Genomic DNA, 25806 nt, shown 5'->3' with positions numbered 1-25806 from the left:
CCGAGCTCTGCCCCCGCGTGCTGGAGCCGCCGGAGTTGCCGCTCCCCGCGGGCTGCACCTGCCGCGCGGGCCGGTGCCGAGCTCCTGCCCCGCGGGACGGAGGCGTCCTGACGCTGGAACCTCGCGTGTGCGCTTCAGCCGCCGCTCTTATTTTGGTCTTCGTGGGCGATGCGCGAGCGGTGACTCTGCCTTGCCTTGGAGCCCGTTTTAGATTCGTTCACTTTGGTTTTAAAAGAACCATCCCCAGCTTGCATGCAAAAAGAGTTGCAGGGGTGCCTGGCGCTTGGCTGGGTTTCCTAGCGGCTGGCCTGAGATTCAGCCCAATTTGCTTTTCACGAGGTAGGAAATAAGCCCCCTTCGAGCAGCCCCGTTGCTCGCAAATGGAGTTTGCGGTAATTGCGTTGTACTGTGTTTTATTTGCATTTATTCCGTATAGAGTAATGGGCACTTATTTATTGCTTGATTTCCACAGCAGTAAAATGCTCTGTAGCGTTGATCTGTGCTCTGCTGTTCTGCGGCTGCAAGGGAGGAGCAGCTGTGTGCTGAATTTCAGAAATCTCTGGTCTCTTTTAGTCTGCTCTTATACCTTACAGTCAGTTTTCATTCTTGAAGTAATTGTAAGCACCTGGTTATCTTCTAAAGAGTGCAGTTTATTTTGGCAAACAGGGAAACTTTTCTTGGACGTACTGATAGTGACTTGTAGTTAGATATTCTTTTCTCCAAGAGACAACTAATCTGAGCAGGGGAAACTTCCTCATGAAGACAACTTGGGAAAACTTGGAAAACCACTTTTTGTTACCATTTTAGAGATTATTTGGGATGCTTGTTTAATACATAAACTTATTTGCCTACTATCTGTTGCTCTTAAGAAGTTCAGAGCAGTTAGTCACAGCTGTCCACACTGAATGAATAACAGCTAGGCAAATTTCATTACTGAGAGGCCTGAGAGAAGAAAAATGTGGGCAGTGGACTAGATGCCATGATCCTGTACAGGTAGCAATTCACATGGAAGCATGTCGGGCTCATTTAGTTCCAGCTATACCAGGTTACATACTTTAGTAAAAATATTTGATTAGCCTCGTTTACAGCAATTCTTTATATCAAGAAACAGAACTGTAATGAAGAAGCAGCATGATGTTAATATTTAAAGAAGTAGAAGTTTCAATTGCCTGCCTGACAGTGTATGCTTAAATCTCAATAGTGGATTCTCTTTAATTTTTACTAGCCGATTTAAGAAGTTAAAATCTGATCTATGCTGCTGGAGCTATTCAGAGCTGTTATGATTTTAGTATGGTCCTGTGGCATTCAAACTGAAGTACAGCATGTCCTGTGTAACAGAATGCAACCTTCAGTATTTAAGGGTCACTGTTTCAATATTGCCAACTTTTCCAGCTTTTCAGGAATGGAAAGCCAGGCCTCCCAGATTATGGTACTTTAAAAATTCAGATTGTTTTTATCTGCTAATCATGATTTCTTGAGGTTCGCTATTTCAAGCTTTTTCCTTACTACCAGGAGGCTAATGCTTTACTTTTGGTGGAATCTGATTTATCTGTCATTACAGATTTTCTGTAACTAAGGCTTTTAAGTAAAATCTGAGTACAAAGTACTGTATCTTGCCATGTTTACTCTGCACCTCTGCTCTTCATAATAGTGCTCTTCTGAAACTCAGTCCTGAGAGATCTGTAGATGTGAGTTAACCTACAGAAAAACTAGAGGCAGGAGGGCTGTAGGGAAGGGAGCAGGATGTGAGGAATCGGAAGCAGGGATGAGAGCGGAGGGCTCTGTGGTAGCCACCTCTTTTGCATTGCCCTCATCCACATGCAACTTTTACTGTGGAAGTTACGGGTATGAAAATATGCCATTGCAAGCTCTTATTTAACGCTCTGTTTTCCCTCCCTCGAAGGTTGTCTGAACTGGTTGGCTCCCCCTTGAGTGCCCCCATCTTACGGGATTGCTGTCTGCTGTGGCTGGGAAGCACCAACTTCAGTCTCAAGTCTCCCTCCAGACAACTAGCCTATGGGTTCCCTCTCGGGAGCTCCTCACCAGCTCTGCGTGGGAAGCCAATAGTTTTCCCTCGTCTCAGGTTCTCTCTTCCAGGGGACCTTTTTCTCAGTGGTCTCCCAAGCTGTCCTCTAGTAGCAGTACCATCTTCTCTAACCTGTGCTTCCAGAACGCTGCAGGGGTTAATTCCTTTGCTGTAACAAGGCTGATACACCCATTTACAGATTAACTGAAACTCTTTATTTACTATTCTTTAACATATTTCTGTGTCTAGGTAATTCTTAAAGTGAATTTTTCATGGCTAAATCTAGTATTCTTGCATTTTTGTCATATTACGCAAGATAGTGCTTGACCTTGGTAAATGCTTTTCGCAGCCACTTACAAGATGCTTCTGTGGAGACAACACCTTAGGTTTAAATGAATGCAGAGTATTTGAGCAGTAACCAAATGGAATGGAAAATGGAAGTCATATTTCATTCTGTGTGGCTACATTTTTCTTATAAAGCTTGTCCTTGAAAACAAAATATATCAAGTGTTAAATCAAAAGTTTTTTTTTTTTATTACCTGCATGCCAGAAATTGGAAATGTTGCAGACAGTTCCACCCAAGATGCTTTCTTAAACTTCTATCTGGAAGGTGATAGTCAAGGTTGGAATGGAATAAATGACAGGCACTTGACTTATATTGTGCTCCTTGCTTGAATTTAAACCGTACTGGTTTATTTTCCAGTCACAGATTTTTGTGTCTGATGTTGCAGGAAGGTGTTAAGTTATTGTGGATAGCTGTATAGCTTGGTCTGTGCTATGTATTTCACTTATTTGCGCTATTCTTGTGAACAGCAAGTCCAGAATTTTTTTAATAGTATTTTTTAGTAATTTCAGGACTTTCCCCAGGCTGTAGCAGGTTGATTATCATGTAACAAGCAGTGCAATAAACACTGTATTGATAGCATTTTGTAGCCTATTTGCTAAACGGAGAAAACAAAAACTCGAATAACTGAACTTTGGTGATGGATCCTTTAGCTTGTCGCAAATGCCAAGAGGCCCCTGCATCAGCCTTATGTTTGCTTTCTGCACGGAAGGAATGCCTGCAAAATGCAATGCAGCTATTTGTATTATTGCTGTACCGGGTTAGAGCGGTATTTTGTCAAAATTCCACACCGAGATGAGGTAGCCTCTGTCCCCGTGCTGTGGGCTTTCTTAAACTTCTGGATTTTGTTCCATCTCCGCTCCCTGAACTTCAGCGAAGCCAATGCTGGTCCCTTTCGTCGGGGTAAAACAGGACGTGCTTTTACCTTTGTCGCAGCCCTGTGCATCCAGTAGGGTCCCGAACGGCTTCTCAAACGAGTTCAGCAGTGGGGGATGCCTGCAGAGAGGTTAGATGAGTTAATCTTCCCGAAGAAATTCAATCCCCGTATTTCATTTTCGGACCACTTTGCGTAGCAAAGTAGTTTAAGCAGGAGCAGATTTTTTCCTCGCTGCCGGTTAATTTCATGGCCCGGCAAGGGTCAGCACGCTAATGCCGGCGAACACGCTTACCTCACCCGGCCGCCTGCGCCAGCCCCCCACGCGGGCCGTCCGGCCGCCCGGCTTGGTCTAGGTGAGCCATTTGCAGATGCCCTTTATCTGTTTGATTTCGCGATGGGTTCTCAAAGAACTTCTGGGAGGAAAGAAAGAAAGAACAAGGACTTTTTTTTTTCCTTTCCCCCTGTGAAGCTCAAAGGACAGAGTAGCCTTATAGGGGTTTAATTGGAGAGCAACTGCTTGACCCTGGTTGTCTAAACCTGTGGGGGGAATTCTGACAAACTTGTCGTTTTGTAATCCTTCTGCCTGTCTGAACCTTTGACCTTCTTTATGACTAGAGCTTCATTGTCACTGTTTGTCCCTGCAGTCGCTTTCAAAGCGAGCTGCCCCGCGAGTGTCTGTTTCCACTTTGCCGCTGCGTTCTGTTAAGGAAGGGCATTAATTCATACCTGATACATTGGAAGGGCCAAGACTTTTGAACTCGCCCAAGAGCTTGGGGAGGGGGAAATAAGCATAGCAAAAGCATGTCTTGCTGATGCAAATGAGTACAATGAAAACAATCTTGGGAGATCAAGGGAAATGTGGGCTTGCTACCAGCATTCAAATTCAGTCAGATACAGATTATTTGTAAGATTAACATAAAAGTACCTAGTTTTGCCGAGTTTGTTGCAAGCTGTTAAGAAGATTTGTTAACTCAGGGTTAGTTTTGCATTGCTCTCAAAAAAAAAAACTTGCATCGGTATGAACTTTGCTTGTTGACAACTTTGTGAAAATATATGACTCTTCCCTCCCCCCCCGCCTTCCAGGTGAATGGACAAGCAGAGTTTTGCTAGACCTTCCTTCATCAAAGATTTCATTTTTGATCCTGATATTGACTCCTGCCACTGCATATGACAGGAGAGAGTATCTAGGGTTTTGGTGGTGGTATTCCCAGCCTCTTGTCAGTGGGAGGCCAAGGCTGGAAGGATTCTTTTTGTCACCGAAGTCCACCCATTGTCAGAGGAAGAAGGAACGTCGATCCACTTTGAGAATCAGTTGTGCTTCTTCAAGATAAAAGTTCCTGGAGCAAGTGGCCATTAGTGGGTGGGTTTTAGAAGGGGACTGGGGAAATAAATGAGTTATAGTAGTTTCACCAGGTTTCTGATTCCTACTTGAAGTAGCAGGGTATGTTGCTTTTAATGCATATAGTAAAACGAACCAAAGTAGCATTGAATTAGTTAGAATATGTAAAGAAGGTATAAGTTCATTTGTGTGCATTGTAATTCCTTTATTATTTTTAATCCTTTATCTATTGGTGACCGAGGTGCCACCATTAATTCTGTTGCGGACGAGCAGACCGTCTGTGTGGTGGTGTGTACCTGTCCGGCTGTTGAAGGGGAGTATCTGTTCCATAGAAACATTTCAAAAGGCACCTTTCTAAAGGGCTGTCTGCCTTTGGACTTAAAAAGTCATGATGGACTGCTCTCAGCTGGTCTGCGTTCTGCTGCCTAAACACACAACGAAAATTTGTGGAGGCCTTTTGCTGCTGAGTGAGCATGTGTGAGGGAAACCTGTTCTGGAGGGCAGGGTGCGTTGTGGTGCTCAGTAGATGCCGTTCTGGTCAGCGAGAAGTGACGGGAGAGCTTTGAGGACTCTCTCGCTGCCAGCCTGAGGTGAGGATAACTTAATAATGAACCTCGTTTTGATGAAAATATATTAAACCACAACTCCCATGTAATGTACTTTATATTCTTGAGCTGTTATTTAGCAGTTGATGTTATGGAAATACTCTTGGGCCAAGGAAGTTCAACATTTCCAACTAGTGCTCGTATGCGTGCTTGCTTAAACCCTAGTAAATTTGTGCTTATTTTTCTTGTAAATTGCTGATGTTGCCATGTATTGAAAAATGTAAATAAATAAACTTTATTTCTGTAAATGAAATCACTTTTCTCTTGCGATTGAAACAGTGTATTTTTTTTTAATCACTTTAACGAATTCTGCTGGTGCCTGATACTTGTCTGACAACTTAAAGGAGTGTTTTTATTGATGTTTTTAAATTAAAGCCAATTTTTTGATTAAAGGGCTATGTATAAAAAAAAAAAAAGCAGCTGGTATAAAAATGTTGCTGCTTTAAAAAAAAAAAAAAAAATCTCCCCCCCCCCCCAAGCCCCCCAAAGGAACTTTGTCGCCGGGATATCGCAGTGCGCAAGAGGGCACTGTTTGCTTACAATGTAGGGTCTGGATGATAAGTATGTAGGGTAACAGGTCAGCCTGGATGGAGTGACCTTACTTTGAAATGAGGCAAAACTAAGTAGCAGGTTTGGAACTGAACTGTGGCTTACCTTCCCCATTCCTAAAGAAAACTCGCTCTGTGTTTTAAGGAAGCTTAGTTTTATTTTGTCTGCAGTTTTGATGGTGGTCCTTTATACTTTAAGCGGTAAAAAAGTATAGTATGTGCGTTACATGACAGAGGCGAGTAACTCAAATGGGACAAAACTGGCTTTCACAGAAGTCCCATGTGAGGGGGATGACTGTACATCCCCATAGACGGGGTCACATTTTTTTCATCCTACATTTATGGAAAGATAATCTAGTTTAACCTGTGCAGCAATTGGAGATTGGGAACAATAGTATTCTGTGTGTACATAACTATTCCCCCTGCCCCCCCCCCCGCCATGTCATTTAACAACTAAGTAAACGCAAGGTATTTGTACCGAATCCTTCCTGAACTGTTCCTGTGCTGTATAAGGCTTCTTGTGTAAGACCATGGCGTAGAATGAAACTTCTCTGCAGGTGTGTGTACCGGGATACTTTAAAATAGTGGTTTTCACGCGGAGTTTTTATCTATCTGTATCATAACTTTCATGGTCGAACACTAATTTTTCCTCTTTAGGCATTACTTTTCATTTCTGCGTGTATTAACACTTTTAGTAGTGGTATAATAGTGAGACTAGTCTACTTGGCTGTTATGTTCTGTTTTGTGCCCTCTTCTGTTTTTTTTTTTTTTTTTTTTGACTTGAAGCTGATTTCCCCATTAGAATAACAGGTTCAACAGGCTCCTAAGCTATGCATTAACCTTTAAGTAATATTGGATGGCAAATCTAGAAGAGTCTTCCTTTCCTTTTTATGGGTGGAAAGATTTAAAAGGAGCAAGAAAGCTGTCATCTCCTGATCTCAAAAGTTATACCGAATAATAGCTTCCTAACTAGAAGTAGGAAAGAATTAAGCCAGAAACATGCTGTTTGCAGTGCTTGTTTAAAAAAAATTAAATTGTGCATGTCTTGGTTTTGAAGATGTGATTTATAATTCTCCATCTTAAATATAGATTGTAAACCAGGGTGGCTTTGTTGAAGAGCTTCCTTGTTTGAATGTTAAATTGTCCCTTGCTAATATAAAACAATTTTTCTATGAGGCTTTTGAGTGGTTGTGTGCATACTTGCTTATATACAGCAAAATTGTGCTAATTCACATTTCATTATTTGACATAAACTTGACAGCTTCTCAAGAAAACATAATAACCATAGGCTGTAACGGTGCTGAGTAAGTCTGTTGTTTGATCATTCTTCCTATTGATTTAAAAACAGAATTTCTTTGTTCCATCATACTGTGTACTAGCATTCATCAAATAACTACATGGCCTTTCATTTCAGTTTTGCTTCATGTTTCTTCTTGCTTGAAATTATTTTGCAAGCTGTTTGGGAGAGTGGTCAAGTTTTATTAATCCGTTTTTAGATGCTTTTAAATATAGGCTAATGTAGTGAAGTCTTATACCTTCATAAAAATCTAGTACGACTTAAGGATATGAAGCATGTTTATAATTATAATTACCCTTGTCAAAATAAATTTAAAGCACGTTTTTCGAAGTAGTATTTTTACTTACGATGGATGTGTTTGCTTGCTAAATAGTTCAATTTAGCAATTCACAGCGGTCTACTAATCGACAACTTTTAATAAGGTTCTACTGTATTTGTTCTACAGCTTGATTTAGAAGCTGCTTTCAATTAGAAGATGCTAGATATAAGTTGGATGATACATTGCTTGGTATAGGATGCAACTTTTAAAGGAACAACTAGTTTAACCCGATGGGGCCATGAACTTTATTTCCTGAATATGTCTGCTTTTGTTGTTTGTACTAGAAGTAGTCGTGTATGTTTGTGGAGGACTGCTACAAAGCAGTTTTTTAAAACCCTCAGAAAAACAAAATGCAGATGGAAAAATCAAGGATATCATTCCAAAGATGATATACGACAAATCTTCCAGCTAAGAAAGCAAACCAAACCTCTGTGTTTCCATTGTTGTAAGTGGAATAAAAAGTTGTCTGAGTGTGGCAGCTAGTTGTTTTCTGTCCTGGAACTGTACGGTTGGCCTGGCAAGCTGGAGAGCAAGGACAGATGTTCCTTGGTGGTAATTTCCAGCTGAATTCATGCATGCGTTTTGTTCTGTGGGTCACAGCTTATAACGGAGCAAAACTGAGTGAGAATTCCAGCGAAGAAAGATTTGAACAGCTCGTACGATAGCTATGATTGCAAAGATACCGGCTATTCTGTGAGAAAATATTCTTAATGCTATCTGTAAAATTCAGATTAAATAGCCATTCTGAAGTGCTTCCTTTAAACTGTTTACTTCCATAAGCATTGCAGGCTAAGTAAATACCAATAACTCTTATTTCCCATCTCCTTATCTGTTATTCTACTGAAATGTTCTCGCACAGCCTATCTAATCTCTTGAGGTGAACATGAAATGGTTAGTGTTGGCTCCCAATTTGAATCACGATCTCTTTTTTCAAACCTAAGCTGATTAATTCTACATTAGATTGTAATTATCAGCATTACCAGCAGCAGGGGTGGTTGCAACCAGACAAATATGTACATTGAGTATGACAGCAGAATGTGAATAGTGGAAGAAAAAGAAATAGAATAAAGAGAGTTTAAACAAAAATGAGTCGTATTCAGCGGCGTTGTGGGGGTAAAGGATGGCATGGGGACTAAAAAAATCCAAGTTTAGATTTTGGGATTTTAGCAGAAGTTGACCCAGGTAAGAATCAGTGTCCTTCACCCCTGCCCCTCCAAGAGAAGATTCTGTGATTCTGTGAAGAGACGATTCATTTGGGTTTACTGTTTAGTTTGTTTAAAAAAAAAATCTGTTTTTCTTCAGTTTGTACTGCTATAGAAGAATCATGAGGGTTGTTCTGTCCACTGCTGATTTGCTTTTTCTGAAGTACCAGAAAAGTTGATTTAATCCAATCCCCTGTAGCACTTCCTTGTCTTCTCTGCCAAAGCTTTCCTATGTCTGTCTTGGGGCCCAATGTATGACTGACGTATAATAATAGTTGGTACTCTCAGATATCAGGCACTATTTTTAAATGCAAAGTTCCACCTGTCTTTTATTTCCATTAAATGTGTTGTAGAGCAGGTGGCATATTTTAATGGAGATGATTCCTGCATATGTAAAATTTGAAATGTCCTTTGAGAACCTGTTGGATAAGGAAAGCTGTAAAAGTGTTTGAGAGTTGTTGATAGAGCTATCCAATTATATTAACCGGGGTAGGCAAGGGAGAATGTCTTTTGTCCCAGACACTTATTCATGCTTAAATGTACTTTTGTTAAATTAAACACTTCCCTTCCAGCATTATTGCTTTGGAGGAGAAACTTTCCAAAGTATGTGAAAGCTGCATTTCAGAGAAAGAAACAAAATTATTGTATTTCTCTTTTTTGGGATCAAGAAGAGGGGGAGGGAAAATGGATTCCTTGTATTTGACTGTGCTGTTGGATAGAAGACAAAGCTCAGTCTTTCTTGCTGACTAATGTCATCATCGAGGCATTTTTTTCTCCCACAGAGCAATTTTGTCTCCATTGAGACCCCCACAGCCATTGGCAAGACCATGGCCTGAGATTAAATCTCATGCTTGGGTGAAATTCTAATGACTGTAATTGTTTCCTCTTTTCAAGTCTGTGGTCCCCTCATCAAAGAGTGGTGCGGAAATTATGCATTTATGTTGTGAAAAGGGAGGTCACGATTACCTGAACCTGTGGTTGACTTTGGGGGGATTCTGTGTCGTGTTCTGGCAGTGGTTATCCACGCTGACATTCCAGTATGTGAAATGATTTAAAGTGTGGCTTAGAGTGTATACGTAAAGTAATAGTGGCATGCCACAGTCCTCTCTGGGGTTTGTGTGGCTCTCGTTAGGCTGCTGCCCACTCTTGGATGATCGTTACCGCTCCCGCTAGTTCAGGCATCTCCATCGGAATAGGGCTGATGGAAAAGATGTGACTGTGGGTCAGGGTGGGTTGCGGCGAGTGGTCTGTTGCAAGGGAAAGAGTCCAACCTGGTGCAGTTGTGAAACAGTGCGTAGCAGGTGCTGGACTTGTATCTCCCCCAAATTGCAAAGGGCCGGGAACCTGCTGGCAAGTGTCTGTATTATTAACTCATACACTTCAGTGTTTACTGAAAGCTTCCAACATCTTGAAGGATTGCGCCATAGTTGTAGTGCTAGATGTGGAGGCACTGAGCGTAAGTGTGTGTGAATGTGGATGTGAAAATACTACACAATTTTCCAGAGGTTGCTTGCCTGAGCCTGCAGAATTAGTAGCAATTGAGGCTCTCGGTGCTTAATGAGGCTGGAGTCCTGGATGGTGTTAAACTTCTGCCTCTGACTGCATACCACTTCTTCATGTTACAACTGCTGTGGAAACTTGTTTTCCTGACTTGTGTGTTTAAATCATTCTGTTATGTTATTGCATTGAATTACTTGGTCTGCATCCTGGTGATATAGAGAAACAATTTGATTTTACATTGAAATATATACATGCGTCTGTTTTGCTATGTGATGGAAAAATTCAGATAAGTAGTCTGGGTTATTTGACTTTATCATGCAGCTCTACATGTATGTAACTTTGGAACTGCACTCTCCTGCTCAAAATTCTTTGATTTGTTGAAAAATCATATACTGTGCATTAGAGGACAGTTTTTGGAGTTTAAATTGTAATAGTTTATGAAATATCCTTTAAAGACATCTGAAGACTTGACTGAGGCATTTCAGTAGAGGATAAGGGAAAACTTCAAACCTGGTATATAAAGTTAAGGATCTAGACTGCAGTTAGAAACTAAAAAACCCCAAAACATCAAGTTATTTTTAAAGGCACTTAGCATCAGCATCTTTCCCTGATTGACTTGTCTCTTTGTGGCCCAATGAGATAATGAGTATTCAATTAAGAGTATTCAAAAGCAAAACAAAAAATCCCAAGTGTTAACAGTGCTCTTCACCTACATGACCAGATTTGGGCATATAAAATTGAAACTTTGGCCTGTGTCTGGCAATATTATAAATTTGAAATAGTGTGATCAAAAATGGCTTAGCTCCTTTTCTCCTGTCCCATGTCAAAAACTTAAAGCCTTGAAAGCAGATTTTTAAACCAAAATAACGCGTGTGTGTGTGTGTACACCCACTCAAAAAATTGAAATAATTGTTGTGTGTATTCATATTTGAGTACAGCATAATAACAATATTGCCAAACATGAAAAAGTAATGAGCGAGGCATCCCTAAGGCAGAAGTTTAAAGAAATATTTTTCGTGCTTTTAGTTTGCTTGCTTTGTGTTAGATTTTTTTTTTTTTATTTTCTTCACCTTGTGGTAGGGACAAATATGCACGTTTCTTTCCTCCTGGCTTGTCCAGAAGTGGACTGGGTCTGCTCTGTGACTGAGCAACGTGAGTTTCTGTTAACAGGATGTAAAGTTGGGATCTGGTGTTCAATTAAAAAAAAGAATCCTTTAGGTTTCAGATGCAGAGTACAGTAGGGACATAATAAAAGCAGCCAAGGTCAGGGCAGCTGAAATAGCAGAGCCACGAGAAGCTGTCAGATGCAGTGGAGCGTTGTGTGGTAACAGACGTGATTGAAATGCAGGATCCTTGGGCAGTAGCCTATAGATGGCAAATGTCACTTTGTAGTAGGCAAGAAAAATAGCCCATCTGGCTGTTTTTCCAAAATCAAGTATATTCTGGAAAATGAGGTTTGCTACTGAGTGGTAATCACTGTTAAAAGTATTTCAAATGCTTGAGTTGTAATATCTCTGTCTAACTCTGTTAGTTCCCAGCTACCAAAAATTGAGCTTTAAGAGCCTTTGAGCATGTCACCAAGGCTGTATTCTTGCTTGGTGATTTCAGCATTTCATTAAGAAGTGATTAATACTCTTTAATTATACATTAGTGATGCACTTACAGTTAGGGATGCTGTTGCTTTATTGAATTTGGCCTGTGCCTAACAATTCCAGCACTTTTTTTTGACTGAAGTTTGTTGCCATGCAAGAATATTTAAATAATCCTCAGTAGAAAGGAGATGATAGCCTTGGCATTGTTTGTAATGATAATCTTGCCTGTCCTTTTGGAGGAAAGTGAAAAACATATATATATATATATATATATATATATATATATTTTTTTTTTCCTTAGAACTTTCAGAAAATCTGTTGTTCTGAGGTCCATGTGCAGACTTTGCTTTTGGCAGCTGAGTGTCACTGGTACGCTGTATACCTCTTTTAGGTGGTGGGGAATAAACCATATAGCAGGCTGATCTTGAACCTTGTGGTTGGAACTGGCTTTTCTCCCCTATTAAGTCAGGCAATTCCACATATGAATTAAAATCCCTTTTGGGGAAGGGGAGGCAGAAGAGGGACAATGCAGTAGGAAATGAAGTTGAAGAGCAGTTTCTTGATGTTTATATTGTGGTGGTGTTTTCTGTACAACTAAGAGAAGATGTTTTTTTCCTTACTTATAGCCAGGTTGCTTGCAGGTTGAACAGTATACAAGCTTGTGTTCTTCCGTCTGAACGCTACTGAAATGAAATAAGCTCTTTGCCTGCCCGGTGGTGCTGCTGAGGGAACAGGTTGCTGCTGCTCTGTCTCTTGGAACTGAAGACTTCAAAGCTTTCATTTGGCTGGTAAAGCCCTCCCTAAAACTGGTGTGCTCTGCCGGCCTCTGGGACGCTGTGATTTAGTTTTCCTCGGGCCACGAGAACTTTAAATCTGCCTCTTCAAGAGAAAGAGCAAATTTTCTTGTTGTACTTCTAACTCTTATTTTTTTGACCTACAGAGAATATTTTGTAGATTTAAAACATGGTGACTACCAAAAGAGCAAATTTTTTGTTTTTTTTCCCCCTGTAGTCTTAATTTCTTTTCCCCAGTAATATGTACCTTGATTAACAAGAACCTCTAGAGATAAAACTGATGTATTTTTAAAATTGTAAATATATGCTAGCATTACTTTATTAAGGGAGGAAGAATTAAAATACCGTTCAGGTGATTCTTATCCCTTTTTTTAACGTCTGTGTAGACTGGTCATTAAAACCTATTTCACTTTGTCTAGATTATTTACCTTTTTTCCTCTTTATGCAATGTATTTCAGTGTTATATTTTACAACACAGCAAGAGGTTTTTTCTCCTCAGAAGCAGATTAACTTTGACATTTTAAATGTAGCTTATAAAATAATTTATTGGGAATACTTTAATCTAACTGAATTTAATTTTGGGGTCTCCAGTAAGCTGTCGGTAAGAATATACTTAATAGATTTTCTTTGTATTTCTCTTCCATTATTATTACATGATTCTTCCATAGCAGTTGTCTCCATCATTTGATGTGAAGACCAGAGGGGTTAGATAACAAATGAAATATATTTACTTAAGTTCATTTGAAATGGAATTCATATTCTGAGTCTTCCATCCCTTGTTCTGTAGTTCTAGTTTTTGTTGTTAGAAAGTTTAATTTAGAGTCTAATTTTCTCTTTGAATCTGTGTCTAGTAGAGATTAATGTGAAACAAGACCTAACAAAATGTGAAAAGTAATAGTTAAAAATGTATTAAAAAGTCTCACAAGGCAAAAGTAGCTAAGAATAGGTTTCTGGAAAGAGGGAAGTGTAAAATATTCAGATATTCTTGGTATACTTCTGACAGTGGTTGGTATCAACTCTTGCTTAGGAATGTCGTCTTAGTCACTTGAAGAATTATGTTGTGAGGGTTAAATTAGCACGTGCAGGTACTTTTGCTGAATTTCTGGGTGCCTCACTTTGTTTCTAGTCCAAGCAAGATTGTGATGCCGGAGGGTCTATAGTTGGTGCTGCTGCTGTAACAAACGGTGTTTTGAAATATTTTGATTATGTTTTTTTTTTTTTTTTTTTTAGACAGTGTAAATTTACAGGTGCAGAATGATTTGGAGTTGAAGCATTATTGTTCTGCCCTCAATATTATTTTCTTGTTCCTCTTGGATTCTTATGCTCTGTTTGTTATGTTTCTCCATTGAATAACTTGAGCAGTGCCAGCATTCCCGAGAGCCGATCACGTGAGCTGGGCAGAGCAACGCATCTTCTGAGCCGACTTTGTTTTCTGCAGGCTTCCTCCCCAGTTCCCTAGGAATATCGTCAGCCTCTGCTTGAGCTCTCAAATTTAAATCTGGGAGAGAGGTGGTCCTCGATTACCAAACTGAGCATACCTGGGGTTTAGTGTGGGGGACGAAGAGTTGGGAGGCCTGTAGTGCTTTTCTCCTGACAACTCTTCTTGGTCAGAAGCCCAAATCTGGCCTTGCTGAAGGTTCTGATCTTGATTTGGTATTTTACGTAACCAACAGATGTTGTTACTTGCAAAAAACTTCATTTACACAACTTGCCACTGCTACTTGGTAAAATGCCTATAGCCCTGAGTCAACCCTTCTATTTTATTCAGTGTTGTTCATTCATCCTAGAGAAGATGCAGGAGAACTTGCTCTGAACTATTCTGAAAATCTGTAATGATCACAGCATGTTCTCTTTTATGTTTGAACTGTCCTGTGGAATTATCATGCAGGGATGTGCTGAAGCATTACATCTTTTGAGATTCTTCAAAATACCTAATAGAAAACCTTTTTCTTTAATTATGAGGTTTGTTTAGAGAGAAAAGGACTTCTATTTTGATGGGGTTTGTATGTTCATCTCACACGGTCTATGCTTTTCTGGTTATAAAACTTGAAACAAGAAATCAAACTGGCCATCTCCAAGATCAAAATGTTTTAACTATTCTAGCAAGCAGATGGTCTAAACTTAGCCTCTGCAGTTGGTTGCAAAACTCTATTACTGAAAAAGAGTTACTGGTATGAATAAAGTAAATCATTCAAGGTATTTTTAAAAATTCCTTAAGTTAGTATTCAACCAACAAAAACTTAAGTACCTTTTTATGGTGTTTATTTTGCTGTTGAGCTAAACCTTAAAAAAAAAGAAGTCATCTTCATATAAAAAGTTCATGATACCTTAACTTTTTCATTTACAGAAGGCAGTTTCTCCTTCTCTCCTATTAGTGTTGTTTAAAATTTAAGCACTGTTACTGTCCCTTATCATCTCTGTGTTATACATCATTAAATTCCAGCCCCTCTTAATGGAGTATAAATTCCAGTCTTGGCAAGTATTGTATTTAGTTTTATTTAGTAATTAAACTCTGCATTGATTTCCTCCTTTACAATGAGCATCACCTTTTTTATTACAGTGGAGCTTTTATTAATTATGTGAATGCTGTATTATTGTGAAACACAAATACCATACAACCTGCAATATCTGGGTTGCTTTGTAGTGTTGGCAATTTAGATAGTGTATCCAGCATGATATAGTTTGTTTTGTCCTGAAGTACTGGGATGTGAGATTTACATGACTGTTGACCCCTTGGGACTATTCTGAAATGAGGTATATATCTTGTGAGGCAATACTAGTCAGCAAAAATTTAAATAAAAATAAATACTCTGTCAAAAGCTCTTCTATTGCTCTGGCAGAAAGTATGAAATAGTACCATATGCTTGATAATGGTTTCCTTGGAGAAGATTCTCTGGCACAGTGTGATTTAACTTAGTGGAATGACAAGCTATAAAGAATGCTTGTTATTTTCATGATTTGATACTAAATTGTTAAGTAGGGCCTGATGTCTACCATGGACTGAAGGTCAGAGAACTGAGTATGAAATTAATCTCTCTTACAGAATTTGGGTGGTGAATCGAATCTGTCTTTTTAAACAAATAGAATTTTAGTGTTTTTGAATGTTGAAAACCTTGTTAAAGTGGACTGGGAATAAACTGGTATGTCACTGCTTTGAGTTTAGTTTCAAGTGATCAGTTTGCAGTGGTTTACATATAAAGTTTTTGTGGTAGTGTAGAATTAATTCTAAAACCTTATCAGTAACAACGGCAACGTTAACTCTTCAAGTACTAATCTCTTCATCTGAAATTTGTAGCTTGCAAGTGAACAAAGCACTTGAATATTCAAGGTTGCAGCAAGGCATGTTAACTGACTGCTTGCTAGACTGGCTATAAAAATTTGGGTTCTCTGGAACACTTTTGTCATCTTGGCTCTGTTTATCTGTGCACAGTGCAGAGAATGACAGTAAGTATCCTTTTCCCAGTGCTGGTATCCTTCATTTAATTGCTTTGAGACTGGTTTTAGAAACTTTTTTCTTTCCATGTGCCATACTGCTGTAACTGTATAGTAATGCAGCTATATGCCAAGCTCTTGAAACAGAGCTTGGCATAAAAACTGCGATTGTTTGTAGAGCACACGTGCGTGCGCACATGCACGCACACGTGTATGTTTATTTTCGTTCTTGATCCACCACTGCTGCTCCTGTGAGGGGTACAGTTCATGTCGCTATCTGGAGATAGCGAAGGTTGGAGAGTTGTTCAGTGTTAGCATCTTGCAAAATTGGGTCTCGTGAAGTTGAACAAGTTTCCCAGTTCTCATATGAATGGAGTTGTATGTTGACATATAGGACACAGAGTAATATACTTGTTCTTTTAATTTTCCTGTTTAAATAATAAAAAAAAGGCCCAGCTATCCATTTGCTGAGAAGTTGCAGCAGGATTATCAGCACATCGGTCTTCTGCATTACTGTCACAAAAATCAGATTTGCATCAAAATTTGGGTTGACCATGCTCCAAAGTACAGAAGACTTTGGAATATAATTTTTGTAACTTGAGGTAACCTTTTTTCCCTTTCTGTTTTAATTTCCTGCTAGATATTGGTGGTTGCTTTAATCGTTTTTCTAGACTGAACTGCTCAACAGAGAAGCCAAAGCTGTACCTAAATGTATGGGAGAGTTAATCGTATGTTGGAGATGTAAACCAAAACAGCACATTTTATTCACCAGTACTTATAGTGGGTCTCTTCTTCATGCCTTTGTTTCCCCCTCCATTTGATTCTTACTCTTGGTGAGGCTTGCCCTCCCATGATTGAAATATTTTGGACTTGTTGCTGTCCATAGCGATCTGTCAGGGCAGGTGACTGAGGGCTAAATACTCAGCTCTGCAGCCTAGATGCTGTGCCTCTCTTGCGAGCGTGCGAGCGACTCGATCCGTAGTGTTCATCTCCTGGACGAGTTGTCCTGGCTCCTGGTCAAAGCTGGGCTTCCCTTCTAGAGTCGTTTCTTGACCCCTTGTACTTTGTACAGTATCGGCCTCCCAGACGGGCTCCGTGGCCGTTGCGTGGAATGCGTGTCTAATGCGTTCCACTCGGCCCGTCAGTACCATTCCATAATGTTAGATTTAATTGGCTGTTTTTAAACTTTCATGTACAATTTGGTTGTACACGGTAAATTACCACCCTCTTCGCGTTTTCCTAAGAGCAAGAAACTAGAGTCCAGACTCTGTGCTTTCCTTTGCTGGCTTTTACTGTTGCCCTTGAGCTCTTTTAGAGACAGCAGTGGTGGGTAATGTTTCTGTCAGAAGACAGACTTTTACTAGTATTTTTCTTCTTAGCTCCCAAAGATTGCACTACTTAAACTTCACATTGTATTTTTGTACTGACTTCTGCATTTGAAATTTAAAAAAACCACCCTCCCCCCCCCCCCCCTCGCTCCAAAGAAGCATCTCCAGATTAAGAACTGTTGCCTAACCCTACCTAGTGTGGCTAGGTATCCAGTGCATCCTCCAAGTGGTTTTGTTTTATAGTCATATATTTTTTTAGTTTTAGTTGTTTGTACAAGAGTTCCAGGACAATCTGTCATATTACCAAGGTTTGCTTTTACTATATGAGTGCTTTTATATGCGCTACTGAAGTGTCAGAACTTCTAGCAAGGATAGAATGATAGTCTCGACTATTATATTGACTTCATTTGCACGTAAATACTTGATTTGAGCATCAGCAGAAGCTCTTTTTGAGAAAGAGGGGTAGTTTAGTTATGTGAGGGGGGGGGAAGTTGGCAGTATTACATACGAAACAAATTTTGGAGTTCAAGCTCAAAACAGTGATGAGTCTCTTGTTCATACTTGGTTTGACTAAAGTAAAACAAAGCCTGCCTTTATCCTCCATAACAGGCTTATGAGCTCATGTTTCGGCTTTTCCTTTCCCCTCCCTTTCTGACATGGACTCCTGTCTTTCTTTTTTCCTTTGCTAAACAGACAGTAACTCTCCACAGTATTTTTAATCTCAACAAGACGCCCAGTGGCTGATGATGCAAAAGTGTTGCATCAACATAGAAGAGATGATCATCTGTAGTCGTAGTTAGAGCTTCCCAGGTCTGACATTCTTGGCCGGAGAACCACGTACTGCGGCTGCTGATCCTTCCCCTGCACAGCATGCCTGCTTCAGGCAGGAGACTACCTTTCATTGACTCCCGTGGCGTGTCTCCCCGCTCCTAATTCCAGGCATCCCCAAAAAGATATGACTAGGAATTTCAGTTTTAAATGAAAGAGCTTCTTGTCGCGTTCAATTATCTCCTTTCTGTCCATATTTAAAGCAATGCTGGTAGGTTAAAAATAATACAGTAAAACAAAAACTCTGTTACAATAACATCTTAGACTAATAAAACTGAAATACTAATCTGAATTTTTTATTTTCATATTTTTGTTTTTATACTGGGTGTTTGTGTTGTTGGTTGTTCACCTGGCAGGGGAACTGGGCTCACTGCATTCAACTTAAGTGGGTTCCTGAGTGCTAGTTTGAGCTAATTCAAAAAAAAAGTATTCACTGAAATAAGTCATCAGAAATACTTTCCACTTAGGTATTCAAAATTGTCCTTATATAGAGTGTATATTATGGACTTTTAAAATAATTTAAATTTGTAGTAGTCACAGATATTGAGTGGTCATCAGGATCTTCTAACCTAAATTTTGAGATAACAAATGTTTATGAAACCTAACACAAACATTTCCAAACTTTTTAATATTCTAGGGCAATGCTTAAAGCAAGTGACTTTCTGTGTGTGTGTAGTGATTGTCAAGAGGTGACTGGAACTCATGAACTTTTTGTTCCCTAGAAGTACATACCCTTTTTTTCAGTTTTGGATTTAAGAGCTTTCGTTGGGTCAGCTGAACTTCTTGAATCCATATAAAAATCTGCTTCGATCATACAATTTAGGCTTACAGTGTCTTTTATTGTGCAAATAAACTATCAGAAATTGATTTATAAGATGCTTGTGTTTAATAGACGCGCCCATTTGTTATGCTTGACTGTTATTGTAGTAGTCTGTGTTGCTTCAGAGCATAAACCCTTCAGAGCTCCTCGCTCGGGTCTGTTAGGCTGTTACAATCAGGTACTTCTTCCAGTCCTGAAGTCCCCAATTTAATAAAGGGAAGGTGGGGTAATTTGTTGATTTCTACCTGAATGCATCATTAAACATTACAAGAGGGGAAATTAGGGCATGGGGTTGGTGTCTTTTTTTTTTCCTTTTTGTAAATCTTATTTTTGATGCAAAGGCAGTTCTGTCGCCAGCCAGTCCGGCCTGCGTAGACTCTCCCCCCTGCCATAAAACAATGAGCACATTCAGGCACAACTCGTGTTTTCAGTTATTAAAAAACGGAGCCGTCTGTCTCTGCCTGTGACTTTAATCTTTAAGCCTTTATTCCCTGTACCCCACCCCCTCTTTCTTTCCCCAACCTTTTGTTTGTGAAGTGCAGAGCTACAGGGTATGTGGGCCTGGAGTTTCTGAACGTATTGTACATTCCCCTGGCAATTACAGATGTTTATAACCCTGACTGATGTTATTTCAGTATTGTGGAGGGTGAAGAGAAAATTAAAGAATGCCTCTTTTTTCTTTGCATTTAGCAGTCTTTTTTTTCCTCTCTCTCCCCCCCCCCCCCCAATTTAATATAAAATCTTAATTTTTTTTCTCCCCTTGAAAAATCTTGTTCAGCTACCTTGGCTGAAAAACATCTGAGAGCTGTGCGTGAATCTTCCAGTAGCCTACTATAACTCTTCTGTGGGGACAGTATGTTTAATGCAGTGTTGTAAAAAGCATGTAGTACTGGCCTTTAGATTTTAGCACAAAACTGTCTCCTTGGTGTGGGCGCTGTGACCTATGGGATGCTTTGTTCCAAAGACGGAGATAAGGCAGCTTAGGACTTGCAGTGCTTTAAGAGTAGACTCAAACTTACTAATTTCAAATTGTATGTGGAAACCAGGTTTCTGTGTGTTTTTTTTTTTTTTTTTAATTGTAACCTGATGAATTAGTGATTTACTTTTTGATTAGCAGCTTGCAGAATTCTTCAAGAGAATTTATTTTTGTTCTGTAAGAGATTTGAAATTAGCTTTTCACTGGTGTTGCCTGAACTATCCAAAGCTGCAGGTGTACTGTAAGGTTCATGTCCCTGAATCCACAGAGAGGTGGAGAGAAGAGAATCTAGTAGTGAATCTCTGTGATCAAGGTGTTAGATTTGCAGGTTTTGTTGGGATGTCTGTGTTTCCTGATCTTTAGGGTAGTTGAAATACAGCGCTGATGAATTTAAGGAGAGAATAGTTTAATGAAATCATGGATTTTAGGAGTCTTTAAGGCAGAATGCCTGAGCTGCAACTTGCATACCTCTACTTGTTTTCCTTGTTTCCTTGTTTACAAGTTCAGTCACATCTCTAAATGCATATTCAGGTCTCCCTCTTTGGGTTCAGCTGATGGTGGTTCTTACTGCATATGACCACTGCACAAAAGCTACTTCAATTTGTTCGTAAATAAATAGTTCTCATAAGCACCCAGAGGGAGGCAATAGATACTCTGTAGTAACACTTCTTTAATCCTTTTGGAAAAAACAATTGGTTGTCATGCAGAGTATATTCTTTATACTGAGATAATCGAGAACTTAAGTTGTCTATTGCTTGGTAAGGATTTCTGATATGCAGTATTTCTTTTTGCGTTAAAACATGGGCCTTGTGATTGAATCCAATATATGATAATGTGACTTCAGTGTAATGTCATCTTGTAAGAATTTTAAAAAACTTGAAAAGATGGAGAGACTGAAATATTATTGATGGAGGGTTTCATGTACAGAAGCTACAGATGCTTTGCAGTTGTTTTTTCCCTTTGGAGTCCAGTACTGGACCTATATATAATAGTGTATTTAAATGCATTTAGAAATAGAAACAGTTCAGGTAGAAAAGCCTCTATTACGTTTGTGCTATTCTTGAAAAAAATGTTAAAAAAAAAAAAAAATAAAAATCATAGTTCATTACCTGAAGCAACTAACTGGTTTGAGGGGAAGCACGTTCACATGGGAACTGTTTGGTATTTATGTGCTATTCTCTTCTCCCTCTGAAAAAAACCTTGGAAACTATATCAAGACTGATAGCTTATTTCAGTCACCTTTAATGTACCACTTTTCTCTCTTCTCTATGAACTCTTTTTGTGTAACTGTTGTAACCCAGAGAACTATAAATATATCTTACTGTAGGTTGAAGCCATAGGATCCTATAGTATCAGGAAGGTAGCAGTAAAACCAAGACTGGGGAAATTTCATGACTATAGGTACTGTAGACGCTTTCACACGCTATTTATGTCTCCCCTTCCCCACTCCTGTGTTCGTCGTATTAGTGAAACGCCTCAAACCTCAGGTGCAAAACTTTGAAGGCTGGGAATAATCCGTGTCTGGCCTGAACTGAGTCTTTAGAGCAGAAGACTCGAGATTCCAGGGGAAGTCTGTAGCAGAGCTGGGAATTGTCATGCCTTCACTCGGAGTTCAGTGTCTTCATATCCATGCTGGGTGCTTGATTCCTTCTCTGCCTTTAGCCACTCTTTTCTTTCTCTCCTGTCTTAGAAATAGCTTCAAAGAGGCTTTATCCTTCATTTCTTCTTTCCCTCAGCTTCTCTACGGTGACACTCTTGAGTGTCCTCTCTCTGGATCTTCCTTCCAAACACTCGGAGATACCTGTCGGTATGGAGCGGGGCAGAATGGTCACACCTTGCAATCGCATTTTTTTGCATATCATGCTAAATATATTGCAAAAAATATTTACCCTTTTTTATTTAAAAACTCTGTGGGAAATCTTGTAGAGAGCACATCTAAAGCTGATATCAATCAGGCTATAAAGTGGCCTTTTTTTAACCTTGTCTCTTCCAACCTTTTTGCTTTTCAACATTTGCTATAAAGACTTTATGGACTTGCAGGGACCATTTACGGTCAGGCCAAAGTGTAATGCTACAATATGTTTAATTTTCCAGGGGAGTACAAAAACACATGTGGCTTTGATACCAAAACAAAATGGCTTTGAACAAAAAGTCTGAAGCTTGAACTAATCACTCAGGAGGTCACAGGAAGAGTTACCCTGAGCACACAATATCATCCGAGGAGGTCAAAGTGGAGTTTTAGATACCTGCCTTTTTTATTTTGTACCATCCTTTTTACCTGCATCATGAACACGTAATACTGTGCACTTGCTGTACAACCTACCACTGCACTGATTCAGAAACCTTGTTTTATAAACTTGGCAACTCTACACTGAAAGAGCAGGACACTACATTGCAAACCTCTACTTTTGAGACTGTGATGTGAATCAGTGGAATTATAGGTGTTGTTTTCTTGTGGGGTTTGGGAACCCAGAAATTTGACATCTTTTCTTGTTGAGATGTGTTAGTCTGGAAGCCAGACTCTGAGACTGAACACTTTTGTACTAGGTACACGTAGCAAAAAGTTACAACCCAAATGGTAAAAAACCAATTTTTCTGTTCTCCTGTGCTTTGTTTTGCTTTCGAGTGTATGAAAAAGTGAACTTTTTTCCTAGTATATGCCATGGATTGCTGTCAAGGATGATGAGCTATATAATGACATTTAGGTAACCGTTATGCTAGTTTTGTGCGGTATTCTAAATATTTGACTTTCCAGCTTTATTGATATCTGCATTTGCAGATATTCACATATACGTGAATGACACTAAAAAGTTAATGTTTGCTAACTAATTCACAATTTATGCGCTTTCGACTTCAAGCCAAGAAAGAAATTAATGCAACTGAAATACCATGCTGTTGAGTAATTCAGCAAATGCTAACTTTTTTTTGTGGCGGTCATCTGCATCTACTCGGGATGATTGTTACTTTTTCAAGGTATGCAGGATATATATATATATATATATATATGTATATGTATATATATTTTTAACCCCTTCTGCAGTTAATGCGCTTGGCCTTAAAATAAGCTGAGGTCTTTTCTGGGACGCTGTTCAGTTTGTCTTGCTCGCCAGTATTGACATTTAGATCTATTAATAGATAGTATTACAGAAAAGCACTGCTACATATGGAAAAAGGATGCCTTTTCTCATGTGGCTCTTGCTTCCATTTCGCACATGCTACATATAATACGACATTTCTTTCTATGGGGCAGGATCACTTACTTTCCTAGAGACAACAGAGCGACAGCATTCTCATTTGTGATGATTTTCTGGTTTTCTTTAACCCCTGAAATATTTTGAGGAACAGGAATTGAAATGTCAGATACAACTAGTGATTCTTCTAATTTACTACATTCTCTTTGGCAACAGTCAAAGTGAATGCTCCAGAGGAGGGTCAAAGCAAGAAACCCTTTGACAGTGAAGTGTCCCTTGCTATACCTTTCTTCCTGATGCCTCTTACATAGCGTAAAAGCACTAATATTTTATTTTATAAACAATGAAACTTCAGCCAACTGGATGCAGCTGTAGAAATCTTAGTTGTGTAAATACTAAATCTGTGTTCTTATTTGGTGGAAGTGAAGCGATATCTAGGAGCACTGAGTTTCAGAGAGTGTTGTGCAACTTCCCCTGTTATATAATTGTGCTCTTGTATAAAGGTGTTTTATTTACCTTCTCTTGCTCAACTTCATATGCTTTGGGGATTGTATGCTGTTAATACGGATTTTTCTTTGTAAGTGAAGTTGTATGTGAAGTACTTGCTGCGTTTGTCCTTGTTTTCTATTTTTGAAGCTACTTTTGTCTTTCAAATTCCTTTTTCAGGAAGTGATTAGATCTAAATGCAGGATATTAATCTTCGGTATTCCCTATTGCATCCCTCATACAGTCTAATACCTTGCTTTTTTGACTGCTTCTAAATACAAAAATAATCTTGCATTGAACTGCAGATGACTGTCTCTTTGCAGATTTCTAAAATAACAGCCCTTGTTTTGTGTCAATGCATGTGTATTTAATAAGTTTCTTCCGGTGCTTCCTAACGATAGGTTGGTTGACCATTTATTCAGCTTTAAGTTTCTCTGAAGTTCGTCAGGCTGCTCTTCCACGAGCAGCTTGGCCTGCAGCGGCATCCCGTGGGTAGGAGGGGAGGTCTCAGTGCCTGCCCTTTCTGTGCTTCCCCTTCGCTGCTCTCGGTCCTGCAGCCTCCCTGTGCCATCGTGGGCGCTCAGTGGACCCACGCGAGCCGGTCGCCTTGCTCCTCTGCAGGAGAGCTGTCTGTCACTGCTGGGTTGAACTGACCAAGAGGTCTGAGCTTCAGCTTTGGTATTTATTGGGCCCTCTTTGAGCTGAATAAGAAAAGGGTTGGGGAAGATGGCTAGGAGAAGGCGGTGGGCAAAGCGGAGTCTTTGCTTTCACCCCCATCGCAGCATGGGGCTGCAGCCTCGTCGCTGAGATGTGTCAAGCCAGAAACCTTTTCCAAATGTTCCACTCCACTGATGGCTGCTTCTAGATACTCTCTCTATAAACACGGGTGTATGTATATTTATGAGGCAACAAAGTAAAACGTGTGCTTGCCTTGGCTTGAAACTAGAGTGGAAATGCCTTTCGACTGATGTGTCTTACCTTTACAATGGAAGCGAAGAAAAATCCTCTCATGCTTCTAAGCATGCTTATAGTCAAATACAAACCTTTGCGTGTCTGTAGAAGCACGTATCCTTAGCCGTGGTGGTTACCTCATTTGTGCTGCTCTCACATGCACTCAGGTTAAGAAAAAATTAGCTGTACTTAGCTGCTGCTGTGTTGCAGAGAAGGGAGGGAAGGTGTAGGGAATAATTCTATATTAAACTAAGAAGATGCACACAAACAGATTTGTTTGGTTTTTTTGAGTGGGCATTACAAACAGTGGCAGGTTGATAAATTAGAGAAATAAACAAATGAAACTAGTGGTTTCTGCTCTAACCGACCATAAAAGAACATTGGATTAAGCTGTTTGTACTGCTTTCAGGAAGAAATGGAGGTGAGCCTTGACCTCCAGTACTTATTCTGGGAGTTCTACATGATTATAACTGTTGGATTTGGGCCATACAGAAGCCAAAATTCTTATGGAAATGAAAAGCCGTACTTTATTTTTGACAGTGCTGAGGGAAAAGCAGCAAGTTGTATAGGGCACTGGGCATGAAATGAAAAATACGACATTTATTTTAATAAGCATTCAGAGTTGGTTTCAAGGGCTACTGAATGTCTGATTATGACATCTAACTGCTTATCGTTAACTCTCCTATTATGTGTGGGGGTTTTTTGGTTGCTGCTGTGTAAATTTGGCTTCTTGTTCACTGGAACTCCGGCTGTGATTTGGGGTTATGTGTGGATTTGTTTGTCATTAAAATTCTCCTATGTAACTTTAACTTTGAAGACCTCTTCCCTGCCCCCAAACCCTGAAACAACAATCCCTTCCTGAAGCATCTCCTCTGGAGTATTTGCATTGACATAGTTGGAGTGGTCTGAGACACTTGTGCATAAAACCCTGCCATGAATTAGCTTCAGTCATTCATTTTTGCCCTCTTTTTTCAGAGCAGAGCTTGACCTTCTGATTGTTGATATTTCTTAGAAAATGCTTGCTGCAGGTCTTTGGCATGGTCGTTTTGAGGTGGGCTCTATGCTGCTTATGTGGTAAAATGCTTCCCTGCTGCTTTTGAACTGAAATATGATCTGTTCTGCACTCCCAACCTCTCTTGCTACCCAGCAAAAAGCTGTAATTGCATCTCGAGCATTCACTTACACGTGCCTCAGTAACCATTCTTGACAGTTCCTTAGCAGTGCAGGCCCTTACTGTTTTTCTGAATAACTCGGAGAGTCATTGAAAATAATACATAAAGAGATGTCAAGTCAACAGCTCTATGTTAAACTTCTCTCTGTGTCACAGGACCAAGTGTATCCTTCCCCCCCCC

At 39.6% G+C, this 25806-nt stretch overlaps 1 protein-coding gene across 4 annotated transcripts in view; it reads left to right on the top strand.

Moving 5' to 3' along the window:
• Window positions 1-25806, top strand: part of EEFSEC (eukaryotic elongation factor, selenocysteine-tRNA specific) — a 132827-nt gene that overhangs the window by 472 nt on the left and 106549 nt on the right. The gene's annotated exons all lie outside the window — the stretch shown is intronic.

The sequence above is a fragment of the Apteryx rowi genome, unplaced genomic scaffold (assembly GCF_003343035.1).
Source record: "Apteryx rowi isolate R43461 unplaced genomic scaffold, aptRow1 scaffold_405, whole genome shotgun sequence".
Taxonomy (NCBI): domain Eukaryota; kingdom Metazoa; phylum Chordata; class Aves; order Apterygiformes; family Apterygidae; genus Apteryx; species Apteryx rowi.
This window is presented reverse-complemented; position numbering and strand designations above follow the sequence as displayed.